General features: G+C 42.0%; 1 protein-coding gene across 1 annotated transcript in view; it reads left to right on the forward strand.

Moving 5' to 3' along the window:
* The window catches only part of NAA60 (N-alpha-acetyltransferase 60, NatF catalytic subunit), a 98,950-nt gene extending 86,819 nt beyond the window's left edge, over positions 1 to 12,131 (forward strand). Inside the window, exon 9 of the mRNA XM_068244354.1 lies at positions 12,060 to 12,131. The gene's annotated coding sequence lies outside the window, so the exon portion shown is untranslated. The remainder of the gene's footprint in view (positions 1 to 12,059) is intronic.
* Positions 12,132 to 12,367: the final 236 nt, after the last annotated feature.

Here is a 12,367-nt window from a genome sequence, read left to right on the forward strand (position 1 = left end):
TACACAGGAGGTGAGTATGATGTGTGGATGTTAATTTTGGCTTTATTTTTCAGTTCAGGTTTGCGTTAAATGCTGATCAAACAGTGATGAGCATCAATGACTTTGTTTCAAGTTATTTCAGAGCCGATCATTGGTTCCTCTTTGTGGAGGGGTACCAACAAATTTGTCCATGTTTGTATATATTATACTTATGATCTGTGCAGCCTAGCCTTATGTCTCTCTCTTTCTGGGGTAGTTGATGCAGTCTGTGAGCTTGCTCACTGATTGACACTATAGATAACCTATAGACCCATAAAGATGGATAGTCAGGATGCACCAGCCTTATCTCCCACATACCTTAATTAAATTCAGGGTCAGGGGAGTCACTGGGTGCCTCCTATCCCTGTTCATGCAGTGCTTTGACTCCTACAGGCAGAGCCCTCCCTCTGGTGTAATTATGCTATGGGTAACTGAGCCTCTGCTGGAAATAATTAGCTGTCATCTGCTGAGAGAAGAGATCACACAGAATTCTAGGATTACACTGGGAACCTGGTAATAGGGCTGGGCTACACCCATAGACCTTCTACCATTCCCCCTCATTGTGTCCTCTGCAATTGTATCAGCTGTGCTGGGCAGGGCCTCACTGCTGGCATCTGACCCCACTAAACAGATTAGTGCCTCCCCTAGACTTTCCCAAACGGCAAAGGACCACCACAGTCATACACGTTTACATTATGCCACCTCTCTACAGTAATTCATGTAATGGAAGCACAATATTACCCCCTCAGTATGTTTGGTGGAAAAAAGCAGAAGGCCGTCCTATTTGAAAATGGCAGAAGAAAAAAAACAGAATTTTTTTCGCATTTGTTTGCGTTCCATTTCTGATTGTCGAGCAGGCCAGTCATTTCAGTGGTGATTGCAATGGGGCAAGTTTTGCCAGATGTGTCAAAACGCATGTGATTTGTAGCGAGTTTGAGGCACGGGTCACACTTGCTCCCACAATTTTCCATGTGATTTTTTTTTTCTGACGCTCTGCAATCACGTTTGAGATTGCGTTTTCTGCCTTTGTTTACAATTTTGCATATTGAGGCAAAATAAATTCTAATTGGAAATGTGCACTTTTTGCATATAAAAAAAGCAGAGGACCGTCTGATTTTAAAACGCATAAAAAAGGTGGGAAAACCGAACGTGAACGAGCGCAAAAAATGTTTAATTCCGGATCATACCATTGACTTCAATGGTAATCGCGGTGGTGCATGTGGCAAAACTCATGTGATGCCGGCCTGACCCCTTCCTGAAGGAGGGCAGCACAGGAAAGTTAAAGGACAACTGAAGTGAGAAGAATATGGAGGCTGCCACATTTATTTCCTTTAAAACAATACCAGTTACCACACCAGAAACAAGCAGGCAGCTAATCTTGACAGATCTGACGATAATGTCAGATACACCTGATCTGCTGTATGCGTGTTCAGGGTCTATGGCTAAAAGTATTAGAGCCAGAGGATCAGCAGGGCAGCCAGGTAACTGGTATTGCTTAATAGGAAATAAATATGGCAACTTCCGTATTCTTCTTGCTTCAATTGTCCTTTGAGGCCTTGTTCACATCTAAAATTGAAATCGCAAACGTTTTGCAATTTTGTGCGCTTTTCATTTGTAGCGCCTCCCGATGCTCTACTGCGCGCTGCGTTTTTTAAAAAGAACTTTTCTAAGCGCTTTTTCAGAGCAATTTTTTTTTATTCACTCCCTGGCGCATGGCAGGAAGTGAACTCTTTGACACGGAAAATAATAAATACAATGTATTTATTCTTAAAAACGCGAATGCTATTGCTGCACAAAGCGATTTTGGAAGCGTTTTTCTTTTTCCCTATACGTTCCATTGAGGCAAAATCGCCTTGAAAATGGTACAGGCAGCGCTTTGCTGAGCGGATCGGAAACGAACCGCTCAGATGTGAACACTTTCATAGGAAATCATTGCACAAGCGCTTTCAGGGCGATTTTGAACATCGCCTGCGCTTGAAAAAACGCCCTAGATGTGAATGAGCCCTAAGGCCATGCAAGAGGTAAAAAGTCTGCAATATGAGCAGAGCTGCTGGTTGGGACAGGGGGCCTCCCTCTTTACTTGGTTATTACATCACTGCAGCTACCAACAGATCAGCAGTTGTGCCTAAATAGGCAATGGCTGTTATACAGCAGAGTCCCAGTTATCCAGAACTCAGCTAACCAGAAGACTTTCACTCTCAAACCAACCAGAACAAATCTTCGGCATTACTAACAGTGGTGAAGGCCTACTTTTTAGGCTGTTTGTGAGTTCTGTTGTGCTTAAAGACTGTATTCCATGGCCCTCACCAGGTTAATATACAGTGGTTTGCAAAAGTATTCACCTCAGGGACTGGCTGATGCTGGATAATGTTAAAAATAGGCCTAGTTAATACAGTACAATCCCTGATTCTGTTTACATTTACAAGTACAGTGGTTTGCAAAAGTATTTGGCCCCCTTGAAGTTTTCCACATTTTGTCACATTTTATTGGAATTCCATGTGAAAGACCAATACAAAGTGGTGTACATGTGAGAAGTGGAACGGAAATCATACATGATTCCAAACATTTTTTTTACAAATCAATAACTGCAAAGTGGGGTGTGCGTAATTATTCAGTCCCCTTTGGTCTGAGTGCAGTCAGTTGCCCATAGACATTGCCTGATGCGTGCTAATGACTAAATAGAGTGCACCTGTGTATAATCTAATGTCAGTACAAATACAGCTGCTCTGTGATGGCCTCAGAGGTTGTCTAAGAGAATCTTGGCAGCAACAACACCATGAAGTCCAAAGAACACACAAGACAGGTCAGGGATAAAGTTATTGAGAAATTTAAAGCAGGCTTAGGCTACAAAAAGATTTCTAAAGCCTTGAACATCCCACGGAGCACTGTTCAAGCGATCATTCAGAAATGGAAGGAGTATGGCATAACTGTATACCTACCAAGACAAGGCCGCCTACCTAAACTCACAGGCCAAACAAGGAGAGCACTGATCAAAAATGCACTCAAGAGGCCCATGGTGACTCTGGACGAGCTGCAGAGATCTACAGCTCAGATGGGGGGAAATCTGTCCATAGGACAACTATTAGTCGTGGCAAGAAGAAAGCCATTGTTAACAGAAAAGCATAAGAAGTCCCGTTTGCAGTTTGCCGCCAGCCATGTGGGGGACACAGCAACCATGTGGAAGAAGGTGCTCTGGTCAGGTGAGACCAAAATGGAACTTTTTGGCCAAAATGCAAACGCTATGTGTGACGGAAAACTAACACGGCACATCACTCTGAACACACCATCCCCACTGTCAAATATGGTGGTGGCAGCATCATGCTCTGGGGGTGATTCTCTTCAGCAGGGACAGGGAAGCTGGTCAGAGTTGATGGGAAGATGGATGGAGCCAAATACAGGGCAATCTTGGAAGAAAACCTCTTGGAGACTGCAAAAGACTTGAGACTGGGGTGGAGGTTCACTTTCCAGCAGGACAACGACCCTAAACATAAAGCCAGGGCAACAATGGAATGGTTTAAAACAAAATATATCCATGTGTTAGAATGGCCCAATCAAAGTCCAGATCTAAATCCAATTGAGAATCTGTGGCAAGATCTGAAAACTGCTGTTCACAAACGCTGTCCATCTAATCTGACTGAGCTGGAGCTGTTTTGCAAAGAAGAATGAGCAAGGATTTCAGTCTCTAGATGTGCAAAGCTAGTAGAGTCATACCCTAAAAGACTGGCAGCTGTAATTGCAGCAAAAGGTGGTTCTACAAAGTATTGACTCAGGGGGCCGAATAATTACGCACACCCCACTTTGCAGTTATTTATTTGTAAAAAAAGGTTTGGAATCATGTATGATTTCCGTTCCACTTCTCATGTGTACACCACTTTGTGTTGGTCTTTCACGTGGAATTCCAATAACATTGATTCATGTTTGTGGCAGTAATGTGACAAAATGTGGAAAACTTCAAGGGGGCCGAATACTTTTGCAAACCACTGTACTTGTAAATGTAAACAGAATCAGGGATTGTACTGTATATTAACTAGGCCTATTTTTAACATTATCCAGCATCAGCCAGTCCCTGAGGGTGCCGAATAACGGGGTCTTTGCTGTATATCTAGGCAGGTAAAGGAGACCAAGTGAAGAGGGGGATCCCTGTCAGCATCTCTACTGATGGGTAAGGGGGGACCTTTTTAAATTGTGAGAAGAGGCATTTCTAAGTATTTAAGTCACAAAATATTTTTTCTTCAAGCGTAGGCAATTTTTTAAATCGCCCACAAAATGGTTGTACAATGAATCTCTATGAGAAGGTTCATATCGGAGCGGTTTGTGCGCTGTGCGTGCAGCAAAACGAGCCCTGTACCATTTTTGGGGTGATTTAGCCTCAATGGAAGGTATAGGAAAAACGCTCACAAAATCGCTTTGTGCAGCGATTGCGTTCACGTTTTTAAGAATAGATGTATTGTATTTATTCTTTTCAGGGTCAAACAGTTCACTTCCTGACTTGCGTCAGGGAGTGAATTACAAAACCGCTCTGGAAAAGCATTTAGAAAAGTGCTTTTATCAGAAACGCAGCGTGCAGTGGAGCCGGGAGGTGGAAAAAAACCTCACAAAAACGCAAAACGCTTGCGTTTTAGTTTTTAGGTGTGAATGAGGCCTAAACCTGGGAAAAAAACACACTGCAGAGAGAGAGAGAGTGAGAGCAGCCCCAGCACTTACTCACCTCCCTGGAATCTAGCACTGCAGTTCTCCCTCCGTCCTCCTGGTGGTGCTGTAACCCTGTAGTGAGATCGCAGTCTGTCATCATGATGACAAACGGTGATCTCACCTAAGGGATGCAGAGACTTGGAGGACAGGAAGGAGAATGGCTGCCGGCGTCTGGATCCCCTGGGAGGTGAGTGAAAACGCCCGCTGCGCGTTATGCTCTGCACAGTTCTGCCGGCGGCTACCACGAGTCAGGCTCGGGGTTACTGCTCCTGGCTTGTTTTTTCAACCCTCACAGTCTGATTTGTGATAACAACCAAGGAGGTTAAAGCACGGTGGCGTAGTGGTGAGCGCTCTCGACTTGCAACGCTGGGTCCCCGGTTCGAATCCCAGCAAGGTCAACATCTGCAAGGAGTTTGTATGTTCTCCCCGTGTCTGTGTGGGTTTCCTCTGGGCACTCAGTTTTCCTCCCACATCCCAAAACATACAGATAAGTTAATTGGCTCCTCCTTTAAAAATTGACCCTAGACTACAATACATACACTACGTGATACGTACATAGACATAGGACTCTGGTAGGGATTAAAAACAGAAAACCGAGAGCCCAATATAGTGTAGTATGTATTGGAAAAGAGGAAGTTATTGAAATGTAAGTATTATATTTACAAACCAGGGTTACCTCTAAGGCAACCACTGAAGTAGCAGGTGGGGAGATTAGACCTGTCCCCACTCAGGAAGAAGATGCTGCTCTCTGTGGATAGGAGAAGAAGAGGGTGTACCACCCTTCCACCAGGGGTGGATGAATTACTTTGCAACAGTGTACAGAGGTGCCAAAAGTATAAAACACGATAACAAAGTTTAAAACCTTGCTGGTAAGTGGCCATTTGTTCAATCTCTTTTATTTCTTAATCCTGCTTTATTATGTGTTCCCATACAATAACTTAGCTTTCCCCACCATACCAGCTGTACCTTGTCAACCCTATCAGTAAACCTTATTAGCTTGCCTCTCACCCCCTCACTATAGGTTTACCTCCTTAGCTTGCGTTTTCACCCCTTTTCCATCAGTATCCGTATCTCTGTTTTTGCCACCACCCCAGTACCGCAATTGGCTCACTTTACTTGTATTTTAAAGTCTGCATACCAGCATATGGATTATATACATCATTGAATTCTTACTCAGGCACAGATATGAACAATGTAACCGTATCATGTACTACATTATCCACTATTCCGTACAATTTGGTGTGATACAATTTATTAACACCGTATGTAATTAACCCCTTATTCCACTTGCACATTATCAATATTATACATTATTACCACACACAGCACTCTGACTATGCTTCTTTGTCTCTGTCATTTTTAGTGTGATACTCCTGTTATTTATTGCCTGATGAAGCGGGAATGTGCCCGTGAAACGCGTTGCCAGTTACCTGTAGGAGTATGTGAATAAATTGTTGTTACCCTAATCGACAGCATCATGTCTGTTTGGAGTGGCTGGTCCACCACCGCCCCCTGAACATTTTTATCGTGTTTTATACTTTTGGCACCTCTGGTAGGGGTTAGATTGTGAGCTCCTTTGAGGGACAGTTAGTGACTAGACTATATACTATATACTATGTACAGCACTGCGGAAGATGTCGGCACTATATGAAAACTAAATAATAATAATTATAACTGAAAGGAGAAGAATGTGGAGGCTGCCATATTTATTTCCTTTTTAAACAATACCAGTTGCCTTGTCATCCCTGCTATTCTATTAGGCTGCAATAGTATCTGAATAACACTAGGAACAAGCATGCAGATCTGACAATAATGTCCTGGTATGCTGCATGCTTGTTCAGGGTTGGCTGAAAGTATAAGAGGCAGAGGATAAGCAGGCTAGCCAGGCAACTGGTATTGCTTAAAAGGAAATAAATATGCTAGCCTCCATATCCCTCTCACTTCAGTTGTCCTCGGCCATCCCATTCATATAGAATTGGTACATCTTTAAACGCTCTCTCAAAACCCACCTTTTTCCGACAAGCATATTCTCTAGCTTAGGCCATGCACCCACTAAATAACCTAATTACGCACTGCATATACTGTATACTTCCCCCACCTCTTGTTTCCACCCCATTCCTTTTGTAAGCTTGCAAGGGCAGGGCTCTCACCCTTTTGTGTCATTTAATGTTATTAATTTAATTGCTTGCACTCTCTTAGACATTCATACATTTTTATCATCATGTTAAATTTGCTATTGTAATCAGCAGTTCTGTATTTTGTATCAGTGTTCATATTTGATGTATATTATTGTCTATCATTATGTATCCCTTGTTTGTTTTCTTACATTGTACAGCGCCACGGAATATGTTGGCGCTTTATAAATAATAATAATACATGAGCTGACAATAGTTACACGTGTTAAGTTAACATTTAAATGCACTCAAATGACAGCTCATACAGTGGGGTGGGAAAGTTTGGGCAACCTTGTTAATCGTCATAATTTTCCTGTATAAATCATTGGTTGTTACGATAAAAAATGTCAGTTAAATATATCATATAGGTCAGAGACACACACAGTGATATTTGAGAAGTAAATGAAGTTTATTGAATTTACAGAAAGTGTGCAATAATTGTTTAAATAAAGTTAGGCAGGTGCATACATTTAGGCCCTGTTGTCATTTTATTGATTCCAAAACCTTTAGATCTAATTATTGGAGCTCAAATTGGCTTGGTAAGCTTAGTGACCCCTGACCTACATACACAGGTCAATCCAGTTATGAGGAAGAGTATTTAAGGGGGGTCAATTGTAAGTTTCCCTCATCTTTAAATTTTCTCTGAAAAGTAGCAACATGGTGGTCTCAAAACAACTCTCAAATGACCTGAAGACAAAGATTGTTTACCATCATGGTTTAGGAGAAAAATACAGAAAGCTGTTTCAGAGATTTCAGCTGTCTGTTTCCACAGGTAGGAACATATTAAGGAAATGGAAGAACATAGGCTCAGTTCAAGTTAAGGCTCGAAGTGTCAGACCAAGAAAAATCGTGGATAGACAGAAGCGACAAATGGCGAGAACAGTCAGAGTCAACCCACAGACCAGCACCAAAGACCTACAACATCATCTTGCTGCAGATGGAGTCACTGTGCAGCGATCAACCATTCGGCACAATTTACTCAAGGAGATGCTGATGCAGAGGAAGCTTTTTCTCCGACCACAGCACAAACAGAGCTGTTTGAGGTATGCTAAAGCACATTTGGACAAGCCAGCTTCATTTTGGAATTAGGTGCTATGGACTAATGAAACTAAAATTGTGTATGGAGGAAAAAGAACATAGAATTCCAAGAAAAACACCTGCTACCTACAGGAAAATATGGTGGTGGTTCCATCATGCTGTGGGGCTGTGTGGCCAGTGCAGGGATGGGAATCTTGTCAAAGTTGAGGGACGCATAAATTCCATTCTGGTCTCCAGAATCTGCTGATACTGTGTCCAGGAATCAGTGACAAAGCTGAAGCTGTGCAGGGGCTGGATCTTTCAACAAGACAACGACCCTAAACACTGCTCAAAATCTACTAAGGCATTAATGTAGAGGAACGAGTAAAATGTTCTGGAATGGCCATCTCAGTCCCCAAACCTGAATATAATTGAAAATCTGTGGCGTGAGTTAAAGAGAGCTGTCCTTGCTCAGAAGTCATCAAGCCTGAATAAACTAGAGCTGTTTTGTAAAGAGGAATGGTCCAAATTACCAGAATCCACACACTCACTGGAACCTACAGGAAGCATTTAGAGGCTGTAAGTTCTGCAAAAGGAGGATCTACTAAATATTGATTTAATTTATTTTTTGCATTGCCCACATTTATGCACATGCTTAATTTTGTTTAACCAATTGTTGCGCACTCTTTGTAAATCCAATAAACTTAATTTCACTTCCCAAATATCACTCTGTGTGTCTCCTATACATTTAACTTACATTTTTTTATCATAACAACCAACGACTTATACGGGAAAATCTGGATAACAAGGTTGCCCAAACTTTCGCACCCCACTGTATAAAAATGATTACCGGTACTCTTGTAATGTAATGAAATACATATTAAAATGTTATTTGAATGTCAGTTTGTGAAATAGCTCAGCTGGGTGTCACAATAGTGACTAGGGAAGGTAATTTAGATGCAAATAATTCTGACATGATGCAGGATTATGCAAATTGTGTATGGAAAGGTATGCAGCTTGAAAATGAACCAGTTATCTTCTGCAGAGGTGGAATTTGATCAGTCCATTTTTAAGCTGCACACATTTGCACACAAAATTTGCATAAATATACATTAACACAGAATTATTTGCCTCTTATTGACCATCCCTACTAGTGACAACTACTCGTCTGGATTTAGTGTTACCGCAGAGATGTTATTTATTATATATAAGTAGCAGTAGGGTATTGTACAGTGTTAGCCATCAGTAAAAGCAAGACGTTTTAAATCAGGATGATACCATTTATTGGCTAACTAAAAATGAATAAGAATAAGCAAGCTTTCGGCCTTGCAGCCTTCGTCGGGCTTACAGGATGTTAGTAGAGCCAATAAATGTTATCATCCTGATTTAAAACTTCTTGTTATTATATATAAAAGATTCCTGTGCACACATCAAATATACAGTCGGGTACATATGTGTGTCTGATTTAAAAATACGGCAACTGCTTTATTGCAGCAGCACAAGAAACTTTTTTTTTTAATTGACTTATTTCATTTTTGTGGACTAAGCACTATTAGCACTATTACTGTATATGCAAGTCCTTTATGATGAATATTAAGTAAGAAATAGAATATTGTATCATACTTTTTCTCGTGATTAAAGTTTAAATAATATTAAGAGTCAGAGTCGGTGCATTTTTGTACGACTCCAGGTACCCAAAAATTCAACTCCTTGACTCCGACTTCACAGCCCTGTGTAATAGTGCAAACGGGATCTGCACAGGACTTAGGCTAATTGCAATGTAAACTTCTGTCTATTCATCCAGCTATTTTACTTGAAAAGGGTTACCACATCTACCGGGTTGTTTCTGCTGTATATATTTTAGAGAGTTCCCCTCACTTCCTGGTTTTGGTAAAACTAGAAAAGGAAGTGAGGGGGGGGGGGGGGGGGGGAAGATGTCTGAAAGGTGTTCTAACACTTTTTATGTGTGCTGCAAAGTAAAGGTGTTTTTACTACTGTCTGTGTTTCCACCATAGAGGTATCACTTTACCCTGGAAGGAAGAAATTTCCTTGAGAACTCCTCCAGCAATGGTCACGTAACATAGCCTCTTACAATAGAAAAAGGTGTTGCCGGGCACTTTAATTCTTTTATTCACTCTGGCCATAGTTGTCATACATTGATAAAAACTCATAGCTTTTATGTAATTGGATGAATTAAAAGACTCTGTTGACAGTGTGCCCCCATATTTGAGATGAGAGATAGGCAAATGAGTAAATTGTACCACCTGGCATACCAAGGCTTTTAATCTAAATGAACTATTTTTTCACGATAATCGAAACTAATCAGTGTTTCGGTGCCACAGAAGACCCCTTCCTCATGGGATTAAACTTATGTTGTTACCATAAAGGAATATTGAGGTAAAAATAAACTGATGAGATAAACAATTGTATCTATCCTCCTACTCCTAAAACGACATTTTAAGATATCCCAAAGTTTTATTGAGGGCCTGAGCCCACTAACACAGTTGTGTCCGCTACTGTCCGCTTTTCAGCATCTGTAACATTGATGTGTAACTGACAAGCAGACACAACTGTGTCAGTGGTGCTCAGGCCCTTAATGTTGCAATCTACCAGTACTTTTTAAGTTTTTAATGTTAAATTCTCTCTGCTCAATGATACAGTCTTTGAAGATGCGAAAGCTAAAATCTATGAACTATTGAACCTTTTTATCTCTTCCCTGCTCTCTGAAACTGTTCTCTGCATATAAATAGTGGCTGGGTAAGGGGGGCGGGAAGAAGGAGGGGCTACGGACATATACTTGACAAGTCGTTTCTTTGACATGAGTAAGTCAAGGAGCGTCTACTTGCATAAAAAAACATGTTCTGCAACAGAATGGCAATGCTGAACTAGGGGAGCCTGCCTTCAGATAGAGTGTAGTAAATTACAGGATAGATGATTGGGACTTCTACATAAATGTGGTGTTGGAGGTTTTGAAGGGAGTTGATCATCATTATTATTACCATTATCTAGATTACCGTATTTTTCGGAATATAAGACGCTCTGGAATATAAGACGTACCTAGGTTTAGAGGGCAAAAATCTGGGAAAAAAAATGTATACAGTATATACTAAACCTGGTGCGTCCATATTCCAGGAGCGTATTGTACAGTACATGATCTCCCCATAGTCCTCTTGTGTCCACTATGTGTCCCTTTCTGTCCCCCTGTGTGTGGCATCCCTTCCTGCCACCTTGTGTGGTCCTCCTGCCCCATTCGTCCCCTCATGTCCTGTGTGTCTCCTCCAGCCCCCCTCTGTGGTCCTCCATGCCCCTTGTGTCCCCTCCTGCCCCCCTTGTGTGTATTTCTGTGTCCCCTTCACCCCCCCCCCCCCCCCCCGTGTGGTCCTCCAGACCCTGTGTCCCCTCCTGTCCTCCTGTGTGTGCCCCCTCCTGTGCATCTCTAGGGGGGAGCTGCGCAGCTTCCCCTAGAGACGGCTCCTGTTAATGATTCATTGAGTCATTTCCCATGACTCGATGAGTCATTAACAGGAGCCATCACTAAAGGAAGCTGCGCGGCTCCCCCTAGTGACGGCTCCTGTTAATGATTCAATGAGTCATTCCCCATTACTCAAGAGTCATTAGCAGGAGCCGTCAATAGGGGAAGCCGCCCGGGACCGAGATGTCTGCAGATCGTCGCCGCCGCTGAGTAGGTGAGCTTCTCTGCCGCTAACTTTTCATTTACAGGTGTAGCTGACATGCTGGAGGAGGAGGATCACACAGCAGACCACACAGCGCTGGAATCCATAGGAAGGCGAGTTACTCTGCAGTTATTGTTACCGGGGGAGCTGGGACCCGGCAGACCACACAGGGGGACAAGGCAGGGAGTCCCCGAGAATGCGGCGGTTCACATCAGCGGGCGGTTCTGAAGTCGGGGATTCCCTGCCTTTGGAATATGACGCAGGCACTTTTTCTTCCTATTTTTGGGGGAGAAAAAGTGAGTCTTATATTCCGAAAAATACAGTATATATATTATTGTACATGTCAGTCACCGTTCCTTTTGGTGATTTTATGTGTATGAACTTTTTTCAAGATTAATTGAATCATTTTCTAGCAGATTGGTGCTGTATTTAACATACTCTCTTTGTTTCAATATTTCATAAATGTTTGTGGTGTCGCCCACAGAAAGACTCCCGTAACCATCCACAAAGATGTCCTCACTCACAACAACGTCCATACCACGAGCAAGACAAAGGTTATTTCTTCTTTCTTTATTCTTAACAGGCCACGTAGGCCATAGAGTTCACATCTGAAGCCAACTACCCTTCAAATCACAATAAATCCATATATTCTTTACATATTAGTAGCTGCATAGATACTTCAATTTATGGAAAGCCTCTCATCACCTGCATTATTTGTCAACATTCTATTATTATTTTAAAGAACATGTAAAAATATATTCTTGCCACATGGCAGATGTGTTAAAATGTCCT

Source organism: Hyperolius riggenbachi, chromosome 7 (assembly GCF_040937935.1).
Source record: "Hyperolius riggenbachi isolate aHypRig1 chromosome 7, aHypRig1.pri, whole genome shotgun sequence".
Classification (NCBI taxonomy): Eukaryota; Metazoa; Chordata; class Amphibia; order Anura; family Hyperoliidae; genus Hyperolius; species Hyperolius riggenbachi.